The sequence below is a fragment of the Lissotriton vulgaris genome, chromosome 4_1 (assembly GCF_964263255.1).
Source record: "Lissotriton vulgaris chromosome 4_1, aLisVul1.2, whole genome shotgun sequence".
Taxonomy (NCBI): domain Eukaryota; kingdom Metazoa; phylum Chordata; class Amphibia; order Caudata; family Salamandridae; genus Lissotriton; species Lissotriton vulgaris.
This window is the reverse complement of record NC_141691.1, coordinates 260,189,772-260,210,787: the sequence shown is the minus strand read 5'-3', so window position 1 is coordinate 260,210,787 and position 21,016 is coordinate 260,189,772.

The window sequence follows — 21,016 nt, the reverse complement described above, 5'->3', positions numbered from 1 at the left end:
TATCCATCATGATCACTGTGAACTTTTGGATTTGACCCAGTCTACCTCAACCAGATAGTTGGTACTTTATGCTTTTAAGCACTATAATGCAGTATATTCTTTGGAAATGCATAACTCCAGTTCTACTTATTGGTTTTTTGTCAATTTGGTCTTACGTTGTTAATTAAATTAAGCTTTATTTTTCTAACCAGATGTGGCACTTTTTGTGTGGTGTTTTCACTGTTTACTGTTGAAACATTGCACACATATTTTACACATGGCCTCTTCATATTAAGCCTTACTGCTCTGTGCCAAGCTACCAGGGGGTGAGCACAAGTTAACCCCTACCCTGCTCATGACGAGCTCAGCTCGTCATGCAGTACACTGGTCATGTGCTTATGACGAGCTGAGCTCGTCATGAACAATGGAAATCTGAAGCCTTCAGCACCGAGCGGGAATTGCTGTAGCAGTCAAGGTGTTAATTGAAGGTGTGTTTTTGACTAGCATTGGGGTTCCTGCTTGGATGGGGTGCATATCTCTGCCAACCATAAACCTCATTTCTAACACTAGGGAGTAAAATTAGGTGACTCTTTAAGATTTGTGATGTCCCTGATTGAATATTGTCTAGTTTTATTCCATGGTAGGTCAATTCAGATACTTTCCCCAAAGGTATTTCCTCCATGAAAAAGTGCCACTGAAAGAGCTTTGGAGATAAAACGTCATGGAGTTACCTCTGAACGCAATGATTTCAAGAATAGTTCCAAAAGGCAAGAAACCTATGAATGTGTATCGGAAGGCCTGTAGGTGATTTAGATATTTGCGAGGTATAATTGGCAAGCAACAATGTCAACATCTGCTGTCTGGCTAAGACAGGGGAATCATTTTGACAGTAGCATTGATAATCTATTTCTCCCATGATGAATATAGTGTAAAAGGGAAGGTGCTAAAAAAGCCCCGCCTGATCAACTTATTGATCTTTATGGCATCCATGGTTTCTCCATTTGCCTCCCATCGAACATTTCATGCTTATGAGAATAAAGGCACACTATCATTAAACATAAGTACCCCCAAGTCACCTAAAGCCTCCGCTAATAGTATGTAGGCAACCATGTCAAAAACTACTCTTAAGTTGACAAAAGCTACATGTAGTGGTCTCTTTTGAAGCTCAACTACATTTTACAGAAGGAGAACAAATCAAAACACTTGGCCTAGCTCGGAGATGGTATATGACATTTCATTTATCTAATAGCATCTTGATAGATATGTTTGCACTTCTCTATCAGGCTAATAGGAAGGTAGTTCCCTGTGTCATCGAGTGATCTTTTTTTTAAACTCTGAACTATTTCAGCAATGTGTCAGGTTTCGGGTATTGAAGCAAATCTGCAATGAAAAGTGAATATAGGGACTCCAGATAAGGATTTTGGATCCATAATGGATTTTATTACCTCCTAATTTGGATGAGGGTCAATAGTACTACGATCCTTCAATGATTTAGGGGCCATATGTACAAAGATCAAGAGCTGCGAGTTCCAAATTGCGATTCTTACTGACTTGCAATTGGGAAATCGCAATTCATAATGCTAGAAAGCTTCCATCTATTAAATGGTGATTCCTAGTGAGTTAAAAATTGACCCACCTCATGAATAATGAGGTAGCTTGCCGTTTGTGACCCTTTAAGAATAATAGCTATCACAACCCACCATATCTGTGATTGCTTTTTAATAAAGCAAGCTTTTTATCCTTTTGAAATGAAGCCTGTTTTCCTTAAAGGAAAATGCTATGAGTTTAAAAAATAGAAAATTAAACTTTAATGTTTTATTTTTTAAGTGTAGGCAGTGGTACGCTGTACCACTGCCTAATCTTAAAAAATATACTTGTTCACATTCTCAAAGGGAAAGAGGTCCTTTGGGTAGGCTTCCCATTTATAAATTGTTACCAAAGCCATTTAGTAGTCAGTAAGGGCCAGATGTATGAAATTGCGTTTTTGCGATTTCCTAATAGCAAATTTGAGCAATTCACTAATAAAAAAATTATAAACTGCGATGTACAACTCTGTATTTTACACTGTTAGTCATAAGCAGTGGGCAGCAAATGGACCTGCCTCATCAATATTTATGAAGCAGGTCACAATTTGCGACCCATTGTGATTGGCTACTATCACAGGGATGCTGGCCTGTAGGGGTCAGTAGACCATCATGTCTGTGCTTGCCTTCTAAATAATTGCAAAAACCACAGTTGATGGACAGAATGCAGAACAATGTCATACATTCACCGCAGTACAGAGATCTGGACCTAAATCCATTGTTTTTTGCACTCCACACCACCCCAGTTCATACATGGCCATATGCAAATCAGTCTGACCCTGTGCCTCATGGGAACAGTCCAGCTCGAACTGCCAAGCCATCCCTTCCCTGGACACGAAACAAGCTTCTGCGGACCGGTTTCTGGCATTCCAGCCGTCTTCAGCCCGGCTTGCTTGAATCCAGTGGTGTGGAGAGCATGGGACTCATGTCTGAGCATACCCATCCCACTCGTGGTGACAAATGCAAAAACCATAGTTGATGGACAGAATGCAGAACAATGTCATACATTCACCCCAGTACAGAGATCTGGGCCTAAATCCATCGTTTTTTTTGCACTCCACACCACCCCAGTTCAGACATGGCCATTTGCAAATCAGTCTGACCCTGTGCCTCATGGGAACAGTCCAGCTCGAACTGCCAAGCCATGCCTTCCCTGGACCCGAAACAAGCTTCAGAGGACCGGTTTCTGGCATTCCAGCCGTCTTCAGCCGGCTTGCTTGAATCCAGTGGTGTGGGGTGCATGGGACTCACGTCTGAGCATACCCATCCCACTCGGGGTAACCAATGCAAAAAACACAGTTGATAGACAGAATGCAGAACAATGTCATACATTCACCCCAGTACAGAAATCTGGGCCTAAATCCATCGTTTTTTTGCACTCCACACCACCCCAGGCCTTATTTATGAGGCCTTGTGACAGTTTTGCGCTTCCATTGCGTTACTTTTGTGGCGCATCGGCGTCGTAATACATGCCTCCTGTTGCGCCCTATTTATAAAGTGACGCATCTAAGCAGATGCGTCACTTTGTAAACCCCTGCGCTACATTATACCTGCGTCAGGTATACTGTATGCAGGGTGGACGTTCCCACGTAAGCCTTCTAGAAGTGACACAGTTTAATCTACCAGACTTCACGGCACCACTTCTAGGGTGCAAATGTGTCAATAACTTACGCCTGCCTCACAGCAGGCGTAAGACTGATGCATGCCCTTTCAAATGGGGCTTGCCCCATGTGAAAGGACACATTGCTGGAGTTGCGTCACTTTTGTGGCACACTCCAGCAATGCGTAACTTTTACGCCATACAGATACGTCAGAAATACTGACTTATCTGTAACTCCTTGCGACATGATGCATCATACAGTAAATATGATGCATCAATCATGTCCCAAGGAGGACGCACTGAGAAGTGACGCATTGCTGCTTTCACGCAGCGATGCTTTCCTTCTCATATATGTGGCCCCAAATCCCTAAACCAAGTTTCAATTCAGTAACAAGTTGCTGAATCACAATTTGGAATTCGTACATTAAAAAAATAGTTTTTGCGGTTGCAAGCGGGCTGATTCGGCAACATCATTACATTTTAGTAATTATGTCTCTAGTTTGTCTTTGAATCTCAGGTTTGATGGCAACTTCCAGTCAGTCATTAACAGTAACATGTCGGGATGTGTCAGAGTCTTTATTAAGGGGCTCATTAGGTTCGACCATTGTTGCTGCTCTCAAATTGACTTATTTGATTTTAGATCTCACACCTGAAATTAAGTGTTAGACCTGACATCAGTAGCGTGAGACTCCCGTCCATTTTGACGGATTGCCTCCTCTGTTTTGATATGTTTTTGCTGGATTTATGCTTTGGGTACTGTACCACTGTTAATCAGTGCCACAGTGTTAAATGAATGTACTAATTGGTTATTCCATGATTGGGTTATAAGATTTAACTGTCATCCCCTAGTACAGTGCACCCTGTGCACCCAGGGCTTAGATATCAAATGCTGCTGGTGGGCTTGCAGCACTGGTTGTGCCACCCACAGGAGCAGATGGAAAAGTAGGTCTCAGGCCTGCCATTGCAAGGCCTGTGTGCAGTCTAGCACTGCCATGTCGACTTGGCCAAGTGCACCCACTCGCCAGTCCCTAAACCTTCCCATTACTTCATATTAGACACCCCCATGGTAGGCCCAAGGGCAGGGTGCATTGTAAGTATAAGGTAGGACATGCTCTGATGTGTGTAGCATGTTCTCATAGTGAATTACAGCAATTTTCGTTTTTCACTATTGAAAGCTACCTGTTCTCATAGGCCAGAATGAGCAGCTAGATTATTACATTCTTATAATCCTAGCTGACTCGGTGTACATGGTGGAAATTCGAATTTAGTATGCCTGAACTCAGAATAATAGAATGCATCTTTTAGTGAAGTTTATTTTAATATTCTGTGTTTGTAAATACAACGTTTTGAAAGTAGGTATTTGCTTGTCTAACCATTTGAGCCTGCCTCTGCTGGGTTGTGTATTCCTTGTCTGGGTTTGTGAGTGACAGGGCTAGTGGTGAATAGAGAGATCTGCATCTAGATTGGAGGGAGGAGTTGCACCTGGGACCTGAATAGGGCTGGGCCTTCCCTCTACAATGCTGGCTCTACCCCCTGTGGCTTGTCTGATATCTCTACCCTTCACTGTGAAAGGACAGGAGGAATCATGTCAACAGAGTGCTCCAGAGCTGTATTGTCCCTCCCCTTTGCTGGCTCCACCACCTGTGGAGCGGCTGATGTCTCTGCCCTGCACAGTAAAAGGAAGAAGAAAGTCATGTAAACAAAGTGCTCAGTAAATGGTTTGAACTAGGCAGAGGCCTCTCTGCCTTGAGAGAACAAAGAATTTTGGGGTATAAATATTGGGACGCTGATCGCAAGAAATGAGATCACTTCAGGACAAGAAACCTTTCTGCCATGGAGGAGAACCAAGGAAACTGCAGGAGTTGTACTTCTCCTCTGCCAGTGTGCTGTTTGCTGGGTTGGCCTGCAGTGGTTGCTTCATTGCCAAGGGAATGGAGAAGGAACTTTATAAGGACTTTCATCTGCAGAATAATCTCCAAGGGCTTGAACTGTGCTTGCCTCCTGCTGAAGTCTCAGGGACAAAAGACTTTACCTCCAGCTCCCTCCTGAATTTCCTTGCTGGGAATTTTGACTCCAGTCACTTGCATGCCGCTGGGAGCTGGAAGTGCAACGCATTTAGAAGAAGCGTGCCGCCGCTGCAGCTTAAATCATCGCCACGCCGGAGAAGCGAGCCTTCGTCGCATCTCTCTGGAAGCGTATTCATCTAAGCTGCCTGCTGTCGCATCACCGGAGACGCCATCGAGCGAGTATGTATGTGTGTTCTTATATAGCGCTCGACTTACCCTTGGGCATCTCAGCGCTTGCATTGGGAACCCGTCCTGGCTTTTCCCTGTGGGATAACTCGTACTGGGCATCCCCAAGGTGAAGCCAGGCATCCCGCCGCGGGGGGGCCGTTGTAGAGATTAAGCAAGCTTATTGCCCAGAGCTGCATAATGTGAACTCGTGCTTAGAGTGGGCACCGAAGCGAGAATTATCGAGTCCGTGGACAATTGGGCTCAGGACCCTGCCGCGTCGGGAATCGAACCCTGGACCCGGGTCTGACCTCTGCTTCAGGGTATGCCTCCTCTAACCAGTGAGCCACACTTCTCCACCATCGTCGCCATCGCATCACCAGAGAATCGTGTCGCAGGGACTGTCGCAGCTCCAAAGTACAGAGTCGTCGCAAGGCTGCCAGGGCGTGATCGCATCATCATCGCATCGCCGCATCAAGGGCGCCATCTTCTCGCATCACAACCGGATCATTGCATCACATCACGGAGCCATCTTGCGCACCGCAAGGAGCCCACAGGTCGAAAATCTACGCGTCACCTCTGCACCGGTAAGGCTCACAACAAATCCCCTACTCTGCGCAAGCATTGTGGAAGAAAGCAACCGTTCCCCCGGGTCACGGAACCGACGTATCTCCCCTTTTGTTCACTTTGCGTTACGCATCGAGGTACTTTGTTGAGAACGTTGTCGCATTTACCAACAACTTGAACTAAGAGACTTTAATCATCTTTTAAAGTAATAAGGGTATAATTGTGGATTTTTGTTGTTTGTGGTCTTGTGTTTAAGTCTATATAAAGAATACTTATTTTTATAAAACCTGTGTTGTGTCCATCTGTAGTGTTTTTACTGTGTTACTGTGTATATTCACAAATGCTTAACACACTGCCTCCGAGATAGCCTGTCTGCTCGTGCCAAGCTACCAAGGGGGTGAGCAGGGGTTTTTAAGGAGTGTAATCCCCTTATCCTGATTTAGAAGTAAGGCTCCCTATTTCGACAAAGGTGAATACCATTGCAAACTAGAGACCTCCAGATCTAACATTAAGTATGGTCATCTTATCTTTGCTCCGAAAAGCGATAGGGAGAACAACTTTTCCCTTCTACAAGCGCTATCAAATCACTCCTAAAAGGGCCATCAAATCAAGGATTACGTTTGGATGAAGGCCTTAGGGAATATCTTTTTTCTTTGGTTATACGTTTTCCTAACTTTGTAAGCAAGCTTCTGTGTGCAGTGGGCACCTAGAGGGCATCTATGGAGGTAGATAGCAAGGTCTCAAAATTAACATTTCCTTTTTTGAAAGGTTTGGCAATGATTCTTACCTGATGGAGATCTACATAACATGCCATTGAAAAAGCAAATATATTAATTCGGGATTAGTCCTTTGTGCATGTCATTCCAAATTTGTGGACCTTTCAGAAGTACCTAAAACATGTGATTTCCTCCGCAGCATCTATCGTAGTTTTCCAGCAAACATTTTCAAAATATTTTCTTTCTTTTGTACTTAAAACTATGCGCACGAAGTGGAACCCTTTCTTCAGAAAACTTACCAGAATCATATGTGACGTTTTAACCCAGTTGTATCGGTTATGCAAACAGAAAAATGTACAAACATATTGTGCACAGCTTCTGTTGGAAATGCCTATGTCTATGCAGGAATATGTTTCTAAATCTAACATTTGTCTGGTTTACTTGAAAACTGTAAGCAAAGATGCTTTTTTCCCGCTCCAATTTTGTTAACTGACAACTTTCATAACAGTGCATTACAATACTTTAGCAGTGGCTCTACTTCAATGGTGATTACCGTTTGATGGTGTGCATATTATATTATCATGATAATTGATATTTCAAAGACAATATATAATATGAACTAATGTGAATCTAATGTAATTCAATAAGCATCCTTTTTGCACTTTAGATACCTAATGTATTCTGTCACAGGATGCAAGATAATCTCTTAATGCTCATAACACACTCTATTTCCGATTTATTTTCAACTCTATTATAAAGTGGCACCCTGGTTTGATGAGCGTCTCCTGAAAATGCATTCTGATGGGAATCTGATGTGCTGTATGGATGAATGCTTGTGCATTTAGTTACACATGCTCACTTTTTATGGAATAAATGTAGAGATTATTTTATTGCAATATTTCATGAAGTGTTTGGGATGCATTGTCATATCCTTTGTGTATTTAAATGTTAGAGTCGATTTTTATGACAGTAGTTTGCATGTTTCCCTTCACGCTTGGTAAAAATGAAGTGGTCTGTTCTTCTTTCGGCTCCGTGGGTCAAATAAAATCATGTAACTGTGCGATTTGATTACTGAATAGCTGATGCCTTTATTCAATTTGCGTCAAAGGTGTTAATAATTATTAAATTAATTTATAAAAATAGTCGATATCAGTTAATACAACGTTAGCTTCGTTTTATTAATTACTATAAAGAAAACTCAATTTAAAAGTAAAGATTCCCAAAAACGTCTTGTTTTATGATTCTAAATTAACTTCATTTTCATCAACAAACTCATACATATATGCAAAACATACATTACATAGGATAACAGTAACAATTAAAAAACTAACTAAAATATAAAAATGGGATAGTAACATGTTTATTGTTCATGCCTTGAATATTATGTGGACTTTTGCATTCTTGCATCCACATACTTGAACAAAGGTCAAAAAGAACACAATCACCTGGTATAGATAAGTCGAGCGAACTAAGGGGCTCATTACGATGGCAGGCGGACATCAGTCTTCCCGCTATTGTTGCGGTTCTGGGACCGGCTACCTGCAAGGCGGCGGTCCAGCAGAGTGAATTAGGATGTCCCCGCCACTATGGCGGGCGCATCCAGGGCCCTGATCATTGCAGATGGTGCTGCTGGCTGCAGCACAGTTCGCAATGCCAAAATGCCTTGATGTGCATTTCCACGCGGTGCCTGCCACCTTGTGCATGGAGATGCCCCCCAGTTCACATACACCCTCCCCCACATAAATTATTTTTTTTTTAAGAGGAAACATAGTGAAAGGACAACTAGTTTTAAAGGTCATTTGAACAAGATCAGCGTAGCTGAAGCAAATAACCAGTGAAAGCTTTTTTTGGAGTCTGGGGGCCAAGAAGGAAAACAATTGGATTGGAAGTGATTACAGGGAAGGTGGGACAGGAATGGTAAAGGAGGGTTGATATGAGATGAGAATTTCATAAAGACAGGAAGCTGCAAACGACGGGAGCTCATTTAAAAACAGTACAAAGATAATATATCAGAAAACAATCTAAAATATTTTAATAACCTATGTGAGAATTAAACATTTACGAGTAAATGAGCAGAGAAATGGGAAACCTATTGCAATATGTTATCTCAGCCTCTTTAAACCCAAATCTTTAAAAACCCGTAGACAAGTATCTTCTACGCTGTACCAGATAGGCATGTTGTCATCAGTCGGATGGGGGAAGATACCAGTTACTGGTCTGAATTTCCCATGGATGTGGACCTAGTGTCTCATTTAGCATTCAGCAGGACAGTCACTGCCAACCTTAAAAATGTAGGACTTTTTTCATTTGCTGAGGCATCTCCAGCCTCCATGATGAACTGGTTTGGGTTCAAAAGCACTGACATTTGGTCCATGAGCCACAGTGGACGTCAACTTTTTTTCATTTACTCTGCTGCTGTCTGTGGCTTAAAAGATGTGTTTCTACAATTGTTTGTTCCTGGTGCTTTTTCAGACCAGCCATAACTGATTTCCTTGCCAAGTCTACAGTGATCCAGCAGCCATAGCAGGGATGTATTGCGAGGATGGGTAAAGATGTCTTCCCTCTTCTCCATGCTGATCTGCGCCCTCTGTCTCCCCTTGACTGCTCTCTTGAAAGGGATTGCTTTGACCTCACCAATCTCATACTTCGCTGTATCCTCTTCAATCGCATAGAGTTATGTATTGCATTGTATTGCAGTACAGCAGTATCAGTCTCCTTCCTCTCCCTTGCCATGCTCAGTTTTATTGGCTTGCATTTTGGCCTTGCCATCGACCTCAACTATTTCTACAATTCTAAATTGTTTGCAACTCCGACACATCTGTAGACATTTACCAAATCTAGGGGTATATTACCAACAACTAGCGATAATTACCGCTATGTTGCCTAGCGGGAATATTCCTAATGCCGCCCTTCACCTGTTTTTATCGCTGAGATACCTTGCTATTATCAAGGTTTATCTCAGAAGCGATAAAAAACGGGCGAAATGCGTGGATATCGCTGTCAATACAGCAATATTCAAGCATTACCGTGACAATGCTCTTAGCCATGTTATCCACCTCTCATTGGATAACATGGCTAAGAACTGGTCAGGGCAGGCGTTAGCTTTTGGAGATATTCGCGCTTAGCGTGAATATTTCCAAAACTACGCCTGTGTTGATCATAGGTGATAGCGATTGCAGCGACTGTTTTCAGTCGCTGACATTTTGGCACGCCCACTTTGCATGTCATTAGCGATAATTATCTCTGACATGCAAAGCGGGCACCAAAATGTCCGCTATCGCCTAGAAGCTTTCGCTAACTGGTGTTAGCAACAGTTTGGTAATAGGACGATAAAACTATCGCTGCTTTAGCGGGAAAAAGTCCTGCTAAAGCGGCGATAATGGCCCTTGATAATATGCCCCCTAGACTGCTCATTTAACGCGTAAAACACTGACATTAACTTGTAAAACACTGACAACACTACACACTGTTAACTTCATGACAAAGTCAGCTACTGATTCCATTTTCTCGGGACGGGCTAGCAACAAAGTTTACTCCACACACAAAAATATTCTTTGGTAGGAGTTTATTTTTTGGTGTCAATGTCTGTCTTCTCAGGTAGGCACATTTGCTAATATGTATTTTCCATCCTAGTCCTTTAGTGTTAGTATTATTTGTTGCTCATCTTGGTCACCTTGGTCATAAAGTAGTTCAATTCCTTCTGCCAGTCATGCCATTCAATTCATTGGCTGCTACAGCAGCAATTACAGCAAACCTTTATTGTTCCCTGACTACAAAACAACAATAATAATCTTTTATACTACTTTCAGTAGTATTTTGTAGTCAAAGCTGTTAATACATTATGCTGGCATGCACAGAAATAGGCATGGCTGATCTACAATAACCCTGCACTAACCCGGTCATTGCTTGCACAGCAAACCTGTTGGAATGTGGTTTATTAGTAGGTGTAGATAGGGACCTACTGCTAGTTATAAGGCCACAATCACAATATAGGGCCCTGTCAATGTTTCAATAAATTATTCCCTTTCTCAACCTTGATAGCTGTGTATAAGCAAGCAGGCTTAACTTAAGAGACATGTGTGTAAAGCATTTGAAAACACCAATACATTAACTAACTTAGGCACGACACTCAATAAAAACTCAAAACCAATTTCTAAAAATAGGAAATATTTGTATAATAAAATGACAACAAAAATCCAATTTAGGTAACTGGTGATATGAGTTTTTGAAGACAAAATATTTTACAGTGCCTAAAAGCCAAAAGCACCACTTTGGGACATCTGGTCGCACTTGACCATGACAAAGTCAAAGTTTCAGGCAAACTGCAATGGAGCGCAGGTTGGATACACTTATTGGTAAGACGCGGTCAAGTTTTTACCTTATGCCTTATTCACTTTTTGGAGCTTTTTCTCTCAACGTCATGCAAGGTTCCTTATCGTACCAGGTTTAGAGCTGATAATGGTGACTTCTTTCAGCACAAAGCATTGGTGACATTTTGGAAGTATTGGGCTCCAGAGCTTTCAGAAAGACAAACCTGAAATCCAGGCAGGGTTGCAAGCCAACATCGGTGGCCAACGGATAGGTCACCTTTTGGAGCATTTTACCAAAAACTCTCCAATCTTCTTCAAACTTTTGGATCGTCTTCCAGAAAGTACTTTTTAGGTTGTAAAGTGTCCACAAAAAGAATCCAAGGTTCCAGAAGCTCTGAGTCGCTCTAGGGATGTTGAGACTACATTGTCCACAATTCCCTTGACAAAGTCATTTAAACTCCAGCTGAAGGTGGTAAGCTGGTTTATTCTTGCATGTGAGGATGCAGGTGGAGCTCTTTTAACCTGTTGCTTTCAGGAAATCCACTACTTCACATTTTAAAACAAGGAAAAGTCCTTAGGGTTGCAGGTCCCAATGTGTGCAGCAGGTGCAGTCATTCAGAGTGCACTCTTCTTGGTGCAGCCCAGGGTTCCAGCAGGACTGTCTTCCTTCTTATTGTGGTTTCAGGCATGGATTTGAGTTGCTGGGCAGCTCTCTCATATTTATCCAGTTTTCTCGGGTGCCAAGCAGGGGGGCACCCCTGACCAATGGGGTATAGAGTACCACCCAGAGGTATGACCCCTACCACCAAAGTGTAAGAAATTTTTGTCCCAGAAAGTACTATTCCTTTAAGATCCAAAATGGAGAAACTTTCTCCTGGAGGTTAAAATCTGGCTAAGCCAACCCACTGGTGTGGCTACATTTTCCTAACACTCTCCTTCCAGCCCCTCAATTACTGGGGCTCCTGCCTGGCTGGGGTGCAGGAAGTGAGGGTTAGCCTGTGTCATGTCCTAACTGCAATTCTCTCTTTGAAAACAAGTTTGGCTACCAAGCCCCCTCCTGCCTTTTGCTCTGCAGCTGCTGATCCCATTGCACCGGATGGCCTACTTCTCTATGCAGGCTACTTCACACTCCATTAGAGCAATTTGGCTAGTCTACCAAAGGCTGGCCAATCAGGAGCAGCTGCTGAAAGTCTGAATTTTAGGTCATTATAAAAGAAAGTTCTACAACTTCTTTTAAGTGATAGTTATAATAAATCTAACCTTTACAAGTTTTTGGATTTATTCTATCATTTTGATACTTTAAAGTATATTCTTAGCTAGGTCCTGTTAAAATCTATACTTTATTAATCAATTTCCATGTTTTCATATGCTCCAATGTGCTACAACAGGGAAGAACACAAATGGCAGTTTTTCCCTCAGCAGAGAATATAAAACATATTGTATAAAGCCCCTGCTCATACAAGGCACCCTACCCCTGGGGCACCTAGAGTAGACTATAGGGATGACATATTAATACAACAAAAAAACGGTTTTGGCAAAAAGTTTTGCCTGCACACCGCTTGTTCCCAGTATTTTTCAAATAAATGTTCACTCTTCTGGGTCAACCGAAAAAACACAAACCTCTTCATACAATTCCACAATTTTGAGGAGGACAATATATTTCTTACACCAAAAGTCCAGAATTAATCCAAAATAACTCAATGATTGTGTTCCACTTATGTACAAGCAAAATGACAGCAAATACTTCACTTGAGCTTAGTTAAATGACAGCAGGAAAACTTATACTATTTTCATAACACTCAAATTGCCAGATTGTTTTTCATCTTCTTTATTCTTTAATTTCAAAATTTGTATAATAATACAAAAAGACAAATGCACCTTGGGAACAGCCTATGTGTTTCATCCCTGTTCTCATGGGACTTCTTCAGGGCAACAATCCAACTTATGGGAAGTCTTGTGTACAATCAATTTGTAAAGTTCCAGAATGAACCTCTAGTGTACTATTGAGACCTCCAGTGGCTCTCCTATAGACCCAATGGTTGGTAAATCCCTCTATAGCACCATTGAATGCAAAACCGGTCTCCCTGCACTTTCCGCCCTCCAATAGGCGTGGTAACCATTGTTCCTAGAAAGGAACTGCTCTCCGTACACTGTGGAGATTAACGCAGCACCTGGTCAATCCAGCAATTGAGCACCCAGGGGGCTCTACACGCCCAGGAGCTCTAGCAAAAGTGTAGAGGGACCAATAGAACTTGATGCCTGCTTTGAATATGTTCATCAAGTGAACTTTTCCATGTTCTTTTCTCTCCTGATCAATTAACACAGGATCAGTACGAAAGAACAAACAAATGGGAGATCTGTTTTGGATTCAATGGTGCTATAGAGGTCTTTTGATGCACTCTTCCTCTCACTTCGGTCTACCTCCTCACATGCCTCCCTTGCCCGCCCTACCCATCCCCCCTCTCCCTGCACAGTTAGTCCCTCCACCAGAGCACCCAAACCTCTCACACGCAACCCAAAAACAACAGTAGCCTTCTGGCACGTGAAACCACCCTCTCAGCTGCCACCAACACGGCGGCTCCACCCTCCGATAGTCTTCTCGACTACCCCCTGCCTACTACCCTCCCCTATTGTCTATGATCAACCACAACACTCCATCCAAGACCCCCCAGCTACAGCTACACTCATAAGAACGCGGCAGCCACATCATGACCCTCCTCCCGCTGCGCCCTCAGCCCCACCCAATGATCACACGGACAACACATAATCTACCAGATGTCAAGGCAGAAGAGTCAGGACCCCCCCCTCTAGGGAGGTTCCCATTCAGAACCTACCTATCCCTTCCCTTGAAGAGACCGGTCAAAGTCTCACCCTGCTTGAAAACCAGCTAGCAATTGTTATCATAGGCTTCAAAGAAGTCCATACTAATCTTGCCTCACTCCGTAAACCACAACTAAATCCCCACTACACCCCCACCGCCAACAATCCTACTCCCTTCCACAGAGAGACCCCTACCTCCTCCTCGAATCAAAATCGGTACCTAGACCATACCAGCAGAACTAGAATAGCTATGTCCCCGAGTGAAGCAGCAGATTTGGCCTCCTCTTACGACATCCCTTCCACCGCCACCCCTATATCCAAAATCTAGGTGGTGACCTCCGGATTCAGAAGGAACCACTCCCCTCCTAATCACCCTAGAACCCCTGCCTCCCTTACCAACATCCCCAGGACCCCCTTAGGAAGAACCCCAATGAATTGGCACTCACCACTAACTGCATGCTCATTAACTGCAGATCAGCCACTAAACATGCAACTGAACTAGCAGAATCCATCCTCACCCATGACATAGTCATTGCCTTCATCACAGAGACATGGCTAAATGATTGCTCGACACCTATCGTGGACATTCTTGTGCCACCAGGCTTTGTAATAATCAACAAAGATCGAAATGACCAAAAAGGCGGAAGTAGAGCAATCATCCATAAACTCTTTATAGCTGTAACTGAAATCAACACCTTTAACTATAACACCTGTGATTGCCTTTCCGCCAACATCCAAACAAGTGACAACAAGTCATTCCAGTGCCATCTTCTATACCATCCCCAGGAAACACCACCACATTCACCGAATATCTGTCCGACATGATCTCATTGCTCACTTCAAGACGCCAACAACCTAATTCTGGGAGACCTGAACCTACACTGGAACGAAAACAACAACACAGTAATCCAGAACCTAAATGAGCTGCTACACAGCAACAAACTTACCCAGCAATGATCAGAAGCTACCCACGACAAAGGAGCGATCCTTGATGCCCTCATCTCCCAACGAGACACTTTCAAAATCGTTTAGATCCTACATGTCGACTGGTCTGACCACCACCATATCCTATTCCAATTCACTAAACCAATCAAACATCATCCCCCCAACCTCCCCCAAATGGTCGAGAAATCTTAGACAGATCTCCATGGCCGACTTTGAAAAAAGGGTATGCTCACTCCTGCACCTGATCTCCTGATCTCTGTACAATGGAACTCACCACTCACTATAACTCTACTATGACTTCCATCCTTGATCAAGTAGCCCCCCTGAAACTAAAAAAACAGGAACATTCCGTCCAGATCATGGTTCAACTCAGACATCAAGGCGTAAAGAAGACAACTAAGAGCCGCAGAACGTCTGTGGAGGAACAATCCCTCTAAAAGCCTCCACGAGCAACTCAAAACAACCCAAAGGAAACACAATAAACACATTAACAATGAAAAAAACACCTTCTTCTGCACTACCATGGACACCACGAAAAATAGACCCAAAGAACTATTCAACATCATCAGACGACAAACATCCAAGACCTCGGCTGTCCCTGACCAGGCCTCCAAAGACCTATGCGACAACTTCTACAAATTCTTTAAAGACAAAATCTCCAAGATTGAGCTCTCACTTGACATCAACCCAAACCCCTCATGCACTAACCCACCCCCAGAAACTGAAGCCAACACACTCAAACACCCCACAAAATCCTAGAAGTCCTTCAACCCCATACCCGAAACCGAGATTCTCAAACTGATCGCCTCCTCCAAACCCGCATCTCACACACTTGACCCATTACCCACACAACTGACTAAAAATCTGCAACTCTCCATAGCTCCATTCTGGTGCAAGATCATAAACAGATCCTTGAGTACCGGTGTCATTCCTGACTGCCTCAAAGTCGGCCAAGTCACACCACTCCTGAAAAATCCGTCCTTGACACCAACGATCTGAACAACATCAGACCTATTTCCAACCTCCCCCTTCTTGCTAAAATAATTGCAAATTCGTTCTTTTACATCTAACTCAGCCCATAGACAACTTCATAGACAACTTCAATCCTTCAAGGGTACCGAGAACCTTTAAGGTAAATCATCCTTTGTAGATTGCAGCAGTTAGTGTGCCACCACAAGTCTGGCTTGGCAAATCACGACTCCCAGCCTGCCATAGCCAGGGCACATTTTTAGACTGCTAATTCGACTCTGCCCTATAAAGTAATGGCAATGCCCAAATCTTCCTTTTTAATATTGATAAGTCATCTCTAAGGCAGGCCTACTGAGCCCTAAAGGCAGGGTACATTATGTTTAAAAGTTGGAAATGTGTTTTACTAACTTTCTTTACATGTTCTGACAGTAAAAACTCCACATAGTCTTTTTTTACTGTGGACAGGCTTGTATCCCCATTGGTGAGTAAAGGGTTACAAACTGATACCTAAGAGGTGCTAACATCTGAATTGGACAGTCAAATATAATGCTTCAAGGTATCAAGTCAAATATATGGTATTTTACCCAAATGCCTACTTTAGATAGTTGTCACATTGTTGCCCAAAGTTTCCAGTGACTTTTTATGTTTGCATATAAGCTGCTGTCCTCGAGACAGCTTTCTTCCATCACAGGGAGAGGTGTGAATGGTTCTCAGGAAGAAACACAAAGAGCCTGCAAAGGGAAGAAGTGTGACTTCCTCCTGGCAGAATGGTCAAACAAGTTGTGAGCAAGAAAAGGCGCACTTCAAAGGAGAAACCATCTTTGAAGGGCAAATTGTAGTCACACATGAGTGGGGCTGCCCTCTCTGTTTTAAAAAAAAGGTTGTCATCTTGGACAGAAAGGTAAAGCCATTGCCAAACCATTTTTTCAATGGTTGTGTAGCCCCCAGATAGCTACACTTCTGGGTTGGGCTAGGAAACTCCACACACCAAGAGAATAGTTCTGGCATGTTGGGAATGGGCATAATGGTGCATTCTGGGCTAGCTAGATGCAGCACTTCACAGAAGTAATGCCTAGGCAGTTGGGGATCTGGTAGACTATTGGCTTGTAGTTGTCACATCTCCAAGGGCAAGTAACAGTGATAAAAGTGGCACCACTGACAATCAGACCTCAAATCATGTCTGTACTGGAGGGGGGAGTGAATAATGACTACCCCCCTGATTTCTGGACCCAGGAACGAGAGGCGGTATCAAAGACTGGACTGCACCTGCTGCACCTTGGGATATCAGTGATAGGACTGTGCCTGTGATGTCATGCTCGAGGAAGAGTTGTTCCCCAGCCCCACACAGAGAATGTGACTCCATGCTACAGCCACAGAGCCATAAAAACGGAAGAATCCTGCTTTAGAGAATTGTAGCTAGAACACTTGTTAACCACTGTCGGCCACAGTGCAGCATTAGAGACTGTATCCTGACTATCAAAAGTTGAACAAGAGTCTGCTGCACCCAGTGAAGTCGTGAGAGTGCAGCTTGATCATCCAGCAATGAAGTGACTGTCAGTTAAGTGGCATCTCTGGTTTCTACTGTAAGGAGGGACCAGCAGACCAGTGGGCACTTTATTTTGGCTGGACTTCATCCTGCTTCAAGGGATACCGATTCCTGAAGCCAGAATTGTTTCACTATGTTTATGGACTGATGGGTGGCCACAGAAATAGCTCTGACACTGACTTAACATCCTCAGCATTCTTAGGCATATTTAGCTTCCTGCATCCCTTGCATCATGACCACTTCATTGAGTCCCATGGCAGTTTGCACATAGAGCCTGGAATTGGACTGGATTTTGCTTTTACTGCGATGTAACTATTCAACTGGACCTTGGTTTTCATTGTGACTGGCTTCCTCTTAAAGTAGATGACAACACAAGTGCTCTTATGGCTGTTTTCAAGGAATTTGTTGGGCTAACCCTAAACCCCAAGTCACAGTAGAATACAAAGATGTATTACGCTAAATGAAATGCTGTGATTTCGTGAATCTTTAAAAATTCATGTCTCTGGAATCTCAGGTGGATTTGTGTCATAGAGGTGTCTACTCAAAGGTAAAAATAAAACCTATTGTTAGAGATGGGAGTTGGATTTTTATTGTGTTGCATTTTCTTCTTATTTAACTGTTCTGGTACTTCTGTGTGCTTTACACTTGTTCCTTTGATAAAGCCTGACTGCTCTAAGCCACAGATGCCCAGGACTGAGCAAAGGTTTTACAAACAAACCTGACTGTACCTGAGAATGGGCAGGGTGCTGTGTATCTAAAATGTTGGACATGTACTCTTAATGTCCTGGTAGTGGAAATACGATACATTTGTTTTTCACTGATGGGAGGCGTACCTCTTCTATAGTATAACATTGGGTTACATTGCTCTGTTTTTTAAGTTACAACCATCATTTGGTAGCAGGTGGGAATGTTGAGTTTGGTCTCTAGATAATTGTTACTTAAAACCCCCCTTTATGGTAAAGTTGGATTTTAAATCACAGTTCAGCAAATGCCACTTTTAGAAAATTGGCGTATTCTTCTTCTAACCCTTTGGTGCCTGCAGTCTGTATTCTGGGTCTTGTGACTAGGTATAGCTGGCACGTGTTCATTACTTAATACACCTAGACAGTGAGACAAAGAGGGAATAGGTGTTGGCAGAAGGGGCCATCTCGACCTTGAAAGGACAAGGCTGTCATTTACCACACTTGCACATAACAAAGGGTTTCACACTAGCATGTTTTGCCCCCAGACAAGCTGGGGCCAAGACAGGGAGGCAGGAAATTCCAAACACCTCTGGAGGTGGAATCTGCAGAACCTTCTCCAATTTCAAAGCTGGCACCAAATATAAGTTTTGTTCCCCCTGACCGAACTCTTCAGCATACTTCTGTTAAAACATAGACTGCAGTGTCAACATTATCGGCGCCATCTTGCCCCCTTTTCGAGCCCATTCGTGTGCGTAAGCGGCAGCCATTTTAAATGCCATGGCCTCTCTGCCCATCGCCGACAGCCAGCGCGTCTCTCTCTCTCTCTCTCCTGGACTCGCAAGCATCCCCCGCGAGCTGACAGCCCCCGCTCTCACATGCCTTGGGCCATAAACCCCTCTTCAGCACAGCTCTGCCTCGGAACCCCATCCTGTTCCCAGCTCAACACCTCCCTCCATTCCTTTCATGATCCCGGGTCCTTTGATAAAACCCCCCTTTCCTCTGTGCCCGTTTGTCTTACCCATTCCCAGGCCACCACCTGGCCCTGCGGATGCTGTTTATTGCCTCCCCATACAGTAGGAAGCTTCTCCCATCAAAGGATCCCCGAGTGGATCAAAGCCCCCACCCCATGAGATCCGATCAACCACATACATTCCGTGAATCGGCGGAATGTCCAGCTGCGTGACAATCATCACCTGTTGTGACCGGGGTGGGGACTTCAACTGTAAATGTGTGTGGGAACGGGCCTGAAGCGGGGATTCCGAGGATGTCCTTTCATACTTCAAAGCATTTGCAAGAATGTGCCACATGCAATAAACTGTAATAAAGATCATAAACCTGTGTATAAGAGGCCAGGCCTCAGAGATGCGGTTAGAGCACCTCGAGAAGATACCCTGTTGTCTGATTTGATGTGTTCTGCTCCGTCGGAATAAAACTTCTGTTTCCTGCCTTCCAGTCTCCAGCGCCTGCCTCTTTGTTTGGTAATTTGAGTGGTAATAGAGGCGGTTAACGCCGGGAAACTCTGAAAAAGGTCATTGCCCCTACCTTTTTCAACAATTGGCGTCCCAAACGTGGCGCCCATCAGCGACTCGTGGATCCAGTGGGAGAGGTCCTGACGACAGAGTGAACGACTGCAACGATCGGGAGAGCTCCTGTCCGATAGACCCTCGTCTGACAGCTGATCATCCGAACTTCACTGGTTCCGAACAGACCTCTCTCGAGTGATCTACGGTCCTGACTGGGAACCATCAGGAGTGCCGCAAAGATCACGAAGAATAGAGGACGATCGTGCGCTGGATTCGGAAGACAAGAAACTGTCCTTGCAGTCCGGGTAAGGTCGTGTAAACGCGACAAATTGCGAAATGATTGTTTGATTTGGATAATACTAGTATTACTCTTTTGTTGGTTCTTTTGGAGATGCACTGTCTGCAAATGGAGAAACAACAGGCCCTCTCTTTGCAAGCAGTGAAGGATATGTAACGCAAACTTTTGTCCCCGTTGTAATCCATCGTGCCTATCTTCCTCCCCCACTGATTGATTGTTTGACCCGAACTGTTGTTCGTGGATTGTTTTCTGGAGATTCTCTGTCTGCAAACAGGGAAGAACAGGTTCTCTCTTTGCAGGTAGTGAAAGGGTAGGTAACGCAGACTGTTGTCCCCGTTGTAACCCGTCGTGCCTACTTATTCTCCCCATTGATTGTTTGATTGACCGAACATTGACTGTTCGATATTGGTTCTTTTGAGGTATTCACCGCCTGCAAACAACGAAGAATAGAAATATTCTGTCTAGTCTTTGCACGCAGTGATAAGATAGGTAGTGCAGACTTTTGTCCCCATTGTAATCCGTCATGCCTATCTTCTCCCCACTGATTGGTAGCCTGTTTAGCCCGGACCGCTTATTAGAGATGAACCATCCGGCTCCACTGGAAGGCACCCCTAATAAGGACATGTTCATGAAGCATGGATTGATCGCTATAGCTTATAGCAAGCTGTGGCATAAATATACGAAGAAGGATCAGAAAAGTCAGTGGCCACGGATAGGATCCTTCGACGAAGATAAAATAAGCGCGCTAGAAACAGCCCTTGGGAAACACAAGACAACGCTCACTATGCTTGATAGTCTCGGCATGTGGCGCAAAGAAACCGAACAGTGTAAAAAGAGAAATGAAAGTAGGTTGGGAAAAGAGCTGCGAAAGGCAGCCCACCTAGCTGCCAAGAAATTAGAAGAAGAGATTAAGGAAAGAGAAGAAGCCAGACAGAAACTAGAGGTAGAAACATCAAGCCAGTGTCCGGTTAGAATGCCCTCTACGCTCTATCCTGAATTGCCCTCGAAACAGCGAGCCAACGATGATCTTTTGTTAGGTCCTCCGATCATCTACATGCCCCCTCCATATGCCCCTTCCCAACCCTTAGCACAGCATTCGCTACCCCCAAGCACAGACGAGAGTGGTACCAGAGCTTCGGTCCCCATGGCCTCCGCGCCGGCCGAACCCCTTGTACTAGATACAGCACAAGCGACAGTGTTAGATGACCCAGAGACCCGAAAGGCTGATTCCGCAAGAACGAACAGA